Genomic DNA, 6,669 nt, shown 5'->3' with positions numbered 1-6,669 from the left:
GTTCATTGACTACTGCTGTTCCATACCCCCACCAACCGGTGTGACCCAGGACCAGGTGAAGGAGACGATGTTCATATTTTCTCTTCGTGATGCTGCAAGGGAGTGGTACCGAGACCTGGATCGAGCTGCTAACGGGATTACTGATTGGAATTCGCTGGCCCTAGCATTTTTACAAGAAATATTTCTCTGCCTCGAACACCAACACAATTAGAGCTCAGATCACGAGCTTTAAACAGGGTCCTGATGAAGATTTTCATGAGGCATGGGTCCGTTTCAAGAGACTAGTGCGAACCATTCCGCACCATGGGTTTGAGAAGTGGTTTCTGTGCAACCAATTCTACAATGGTCTTTATGATGATCAAAGAGCTATCCTAGATGCTGCAGCCAACGGAAGATTTCAAGAAAATAGTGGTGAGACGAAGGGGTGGAAAATCATTGATGACATTGCCACCCATAAAGCTGAGCATGGGAATTCTAGAGGAAATCAGAGAAGATCGGCTGAATCTCCTGCTGTAGCTGCAATAGAGGCCCTTACTGCGAGATTTAACAAGATAGATTTTGGGGGATCCCAAAAAGGCGGGATCTACAAGGTTAATGCTGTTTCAGACGGTCCCTTTTTATGCAAAAGATGTTGAGCTGAGGGACATGTTTCGGATTTTTGTCCTAGTTTGACTGAAGTATGTGCTGCCTTTCAACATTATAGGCAGACTGGTGCATATCCCGATTCCTCTAATGTCCACCCCAATTTGAGGTGGACTAACCAGAATGTCCTTAATCCGGGACCACAACAGCAGCAGCAGAATTATGTGCCCCCTCATAAGCAGCAGCAACCGTACCAAGAGCCTCCATATGCTTCGCAGCAGCAACAACAGTCCCATGGCTCCGATTTTGCCGAGTTGAAAAATTTGTTGCTGAAGGAGTCTCAAGCTAGAGAGGCCGGGATGAATATGTTAGAGAGCCAAATTGCCCAACTGGCGAGCAAAAGTGCAACTCGAGCTCCAGGGCAATTACCGTCGCAGCCGGATCAAAAGGAGACCCTAAATGCTATCACTTTGAGGAGTGGGTCTACCCTTGATGGGCCCGCTATGGTCGAGGAAGCTACTGGAAAAGACAAGGCAGAACCAAGTAAGAAGAAGGCAGTGACGAATAGTGGCAAGAAAAAGACGTCTACCAGGTATATCAGTCGATTGACTGAAACGCGAAACAAAACAGCTTCTTGTCCTGTAGAAGTCAGTCGATCGACTGACCTACATGGTCGATCGACTAACAGCGCTGCTGATATTGAACCTTTTCGTCCTCCAATGCCTAATAACTTGAGGGACCACTTATTTCGGGGCACGACGACTCAGAAATTATTGAGGCAAGACCCAAATGTTGATGGGTCAGTTCTGGTTCCAAAGTATGACCCGATGACGATTAATGGTTCATTTTTGAGACGGTCTGAAGAAGGTTCGAGCTTCAACAAGGAGAAGATAGTGGATTTTCAGCCTAAATCCACTGACGCGGGTATGCGAGACCTAGTGGAGAGGGCTAAGTTGTTTCTTACAGCCCCTTATCCGGAGAGATTGGCGCCGACAAAGGAACATGTATCATTTAACAAATTTGAAAATGTTATTCGTAGCTTAAATGTACAAGTTCCTTTTCTTGAATTAGTCAATCAAGTGCCTGCTTACATGAAATTTATGAAGCAGCTTTTGTCTAAAAAGAAGTCACTTGGTACTGTGCAATCTGTCGCACTAACTGAGGAGTCATGTTCCTATTTGACCCATACTGCACCTCATAAGCTAGAAGACCCAGGTAGCTTTTCAGTTCCATGTAATATTGGCACCTTTTCTATTGAGAAGGCATTATGTGACCTAGGAGTCAGTATTAGTGTCATGCCTTTGAGTCTTGCTAGGAAGTTGAAATTGACTAGGTTTGCAGTTATTAGCATGACAGTACGGATGGCTAATCGTTCTGCAGTTCAGCCAATATGAGTCTTAGAGGACATTCCCGTGCAAATAGGAAAGTTCTTTTTCCCTGTTGACTTCGTTGTGTTAGATATGCCTGAGGATGCTCACATTCCTATCATTTTGGGTAGACCATTTCTGCACACAGCTGGTGTAATTATAGATGTTGGCTCAGGGACATTGACCTTTAAGGTAGGGAAACATTCCATTGTCTTTGCCCAGACAGCTAAGAAGAAAGATCCCATGTGGCCAGTAACTTGTAATGTGGTTTCTGAAAAGAAATCTTATTTTGTGCTTTCTGACATGCCTGCCTCTATGCCTATTCCTGTTGTAACACCTCCGCCCCAGATTGGGAGCAACTTGGAGGAAGATTCTTCTGTTTTGGATATTGCAGAAGCTGGTTTGGGGAAGGAAGAGCCGCATGTTGCTCCAGCTGTGAAGGAGCCAATCGTTCAAAGAGGCGGCCTAGGATGTCTTAGCTATGGCACTGATGAGGAGCCAGTCAAAGTGACGGAGTCCGATTTGGATTTTGACGAGTCAGATGAAGTCATTGATTGGGGAGATGTTGAAGCTGTTGATCCGTTGAGTTCTGCGGATGTTGAAGTTGATAAGAGTGCCGCTGAGGAGATGAGCACTGTAGAGGCTACTTCTTGTAGCCAGGAGCCGAGCAAGTGGGCCATTCCGTGGCCATTCTTGATCAACTATTAGTTGATTAAGACTTTACAAAACATTTTATTGCTTTCGTTAGACTCTTTTTATTGCTTTTGTGTGCGCGAGACTTCGCATTTTGATAAGTTTGCTTGGGATTTTAAATACTCTAGACTGTTACTTTGGGTTTTGCGCAATTTTGGGCGCGTTATTATGTGTATTTGCAGGTTTATAAACCATGTTGGCTCAATTTATTGAGCTAATTCGAAGAAAATCAGAACTTACAACAAGTTTTCCAGTTGATCGACTGCCTCCTATGGTCGATCGACTGAGCTGAGAATTTGAGGAGCTTCTGTTCCTGTTCACTCTGGTCGATCGACTGGGTGATGTGGTCGATCGACCGCCCAGCGCTGCTGTACCTGTCTTCGATCATTCCCCTGCTGTGTTTGGTCGATTTGCGGAGTTGAGGGAGTCTTTTCTCCACTATATTCTCCGCTTCATTTCTGTTTTCTTCCGTTTCTTTATTTTACACATAATTTTGCGTTTAATAAATTGCTTTCTCGGATTTACGCGCGGTACTTTTGCTTCTTTTCAGGTACTTATTGGTAGCACTGCTGGCTACTGAAACCTCCTAGCTCACGCTGGTTTGGGGAGGTTTCCTTTTGCTGCGCTTAAAGTCTTGTGAGTTCTTAAGTCACCTTCATGTCTTATTTATTTAATTTATCGCAAAATTCCCGTTTCCCTTTTATTTCATTACATGATTTTGCTCAATGGGGACATTGTGTGATTTGGTTTGGGGAAGGGTTTTGCATAGCATTCATATGTTTTATTGCATTTCTGTTTCACGTTTACTTCAGTTTGCATTGTTTATTTCATTTCCTATATATATACAAAAATTCAAAAAAATTCAAAAAATTGCACGTTTATTTTAGCATATAGGTCGAGTCGGAACGGTAGTATTTCAATGATGACATTGCATTTTCAGCTGTATATGCCTAAGCCTTGCTAATTAACATGTTATTATTAGAATCATATATGCATAGTCTATGAGTTTTCGTTAAATTTATTTGCTGAACTTGAGACTTGACTTAGATTTTTGGCAAACTACTTATATTCCTGAGGTTTAGAGCCTATAACTGGTGACATTCATGACCAGTTCATCTAGGTTTGTGAGTAGTTACTCCTTGTAAGACATGTTACATTAATTTGCATAAATATGAACTTAATCTGCTTAGTACCTATATGCATTCGGGTTCGTGGTCAGTTGACACATGTGGAAGAGGTCACCCCTTTGTTCATTTTGCCCATAAACTCCACACTGCCAGAAATAGCCTTTTTGTCCCGTTAACTATATCATACACTTAGCCTGCCCTTGTCAGGCTAGTAGTATTAGTCTTTGGGAATTTTCTTATTATTTTTGGTTGCATATGCTCTTATTGAGATGATGTTGGATGAAAGAATGAAGGAGGAGAAAGAAAAAAAAAAGAAAAAAAGGAAGTAAAATGATTCGAAAAAGAGAAAAGAGAAAATGCGTGCTGTACTGTAGAGGGCGGTCGATCGACTGGCCATCTTGGTCGATCGACTGAAGCCCGAGAAGAGAAAAAATCAAAATCACATGGTTGGAGTTTTGGGTAAATGGTGATTTTATTCCCATGCTTTATTATTATCATTTGGGAAATTACAATTATATCGGAGATTGTGAGATTTGTGCTTGCTTTTAGCACCGTTCTATTATTTAATCTTGAGTAAGAAGCTGGATGTTGTCATATGGTTTTGTTTAGGTACTAGCTTGATCACCTATGCCTCCACATTCCCATAATTGTTTTGCCTCTTCCTGTCCATACCTCACATATCCATATTTACCTCGACATGTGTCATGGTCATTTGTTTGGTTGGAATGCATATGTACGGTTGTAGAGATCATTTTCATATTAGATTGCAGGCATGTTCTTATAGGTCGTAGTTAGGTGAGAGTCATTACAATATTACTTCTTTCTATCTTTACATATACTCACCTGTGCTTATGTGTGATATGAGCGACCCGTGAGAGTCCATAATGATAAGTCTCTACAGTTGACGGTTTAGCAGTTTTCAACGATTACATAACTCGTTTGCATGATTCATATTGCTAATTGATTGTTAGTTGTTGCATTAAATTGGTTTAGGCTTTACGGTTTGCATTTTGCTCTGAGATTGAACTCGTTCCATTAGGTTTTAGGATCGAGTCTAGTTCTTGCTTGGGGACAAGCAAGGGTTTGGTTTGGGGAAGTTTGATGCATGTCCTAAATATGCTGTTTTACACCCTATTTTACACGCATTTCAGAGCTCATTTATGTAGTTTATGCTACTATTTGCCCCATTTCGTCTACTTTTGTATTTTTATGTAATATTGCATATTTATGCGGAAATAAGTAGAAATCAAGCCAAATCCGTCCCCATATACTTGGCATTTTATTTAACATGAAGTATTTACTCGGGAAATGAACTTGGTGCGCGTATCGAGGCTCGAAAGACGAATTCACGAAGCTTTTGGAGCCAACTACCGGCTAAAGCAGTCGATCGACTGGTCTTCATGGTCGATCGACCAGAGCACGAAGAACAGGAGCTACTGTACAGCGTAGGTTGGTCGATCGACTGGTCCTTGTGGTCGATCGACTAGACCGTGATTCTGACGCAAGTTAAAAGATCGAGAAGTTAGAAGCCCATTGTAACTAGGTTTAGGAATAAGGGTTACGTAATATTTCTATATAACGTAACCTGGTTTTTCAGAATATCATCAAGTTTTATCATCAAGTTCTTAACATACAATTCGATAGTCATTACTTTAGTTTATTCTTTCATTAATAAAGTTTCTTTTTGTATTCGGTTTTGATCTTCCCTCTGCAATTCCTCTATACGGTATTCTTCTGTTCTAATATTCAGTTTATTTGCTTTCGTTCGTAGTATAGAATTGGTAGGTTAGAATTCCCAAGGCCAATTATCGTTTTATGTTAATTGTTCATTTAATTAATTTAAGTATGAATTCGAATGCTTTAATTGTGGATTTTATTGCTGTCATTATTTCTAGTATGAGTAGCTAAATACCCTGTGCTAGGATGTAGGGAATCTGTAGAAGTAGGCGGCGTAGAATTGTATGACCTGAAATCGCGCCATGGTCGATCGACTGGGTTACCTGGTCGATCGACTGGCCACGTGAGATCAGCTTCATTTTAATTAATTTAATTGCTATATTTGACGAATCGAGTGCACGCGACTAGTTGAATGTTTAGGAATTAACCGACCCAATAAAGATCGAAAGATAGGGGAGGAAAATAGACTGCCTAATTAAGACGACTAAATTAATAAGATCGAGAGATAAGTTAATTTAGACTTTTAAATCACTTTTCAGGACGAAAGTTAGCATTAGTGATATTAGGGACCCGTAGCGAGATCGAAAGATGCTACCTGTTAAGAATGGACCGAGAGGACTTCTTATTTTCCCGTCTCACTTGATTATTTCAGACTTACCTAGTATACTGCCGCCGAATCTATAGTGAACCGACCATCTTAGCACCCTTTTTAATATTTGATTTCATCTATTAGCTTAGTTTACTTTTCATTTGCTGCCTTTAGTTATAGATCAACTCAAATCAAATCCCCCTCACAGTTGTTGCCTAAGACTAGAATTAGACAACTATAAATTACATTCGTCTCTCTGTGGTTCGACCCTGACTGCCACTAGCTATAGTAGTAGTTTGGACTATAAATTTATCTTTGGTACTCTACGACGGTATCAAATATAATTTTTCTCATGTTTTTAGGATTATAATTGATAAATCCGATAAACCGCAACATAGTTTTTCCGATAATTTTTCGAAATTTTAACCTAAGTTTTTGAACATTATGAGTGTCATGGTATTTTTCCAGATTGTCCATGAGTTTAAATTTCAAATTTTGAATTTATTTGAAATTTTTGTGATATATTTGAAGTTTATAGCATTTTATTGTAATTTTGAGTCCACTAATGAACAATTTTAAGAAATTTAAGTTAATTATAGTCAAATAGTTAGTGGAGACTAATTTTGAGTCATAA

At 40.1% G+C, this 6,669-nt stretch overlaps 1 non-coding gene across 1 annotated transcript; it reads right to left on the bottom strand.

Moving 5' to 3' along the window:
• Positions 1–203: 203 nt before the first annotated feature.
• Positions 204–310, bottom strand: LOC141609818 (small nucleolar RNA R71). The gene has a single exon (XR_012527727.1). It is a non-coding gene; the product is annotated as a small nucleolar RNA R71 (small nucleolar RNA).
• Positions 311–6,669: the final 6,359 nt, after the last annotated feature.

This window comes from Silene latifolia, chromosome 10 (genome assembly GCF_048544455.1).
Source record: "Silene latifolia isolate original U9 population chromosome 10, ASM4854445v1, whole genome shotgun sequence".
Lineage (NCBI taxonomy): Eukaryota > Viridiplantae > Streptophyta > Magnoliopsida > Caryophyllales > Caryophyllaceae > Silene > Silene latifolia.
Note: the sequence above shows the minus strand (reverse complement) of the source record. Positions and strands in the feature narration are given on the sequence as shown.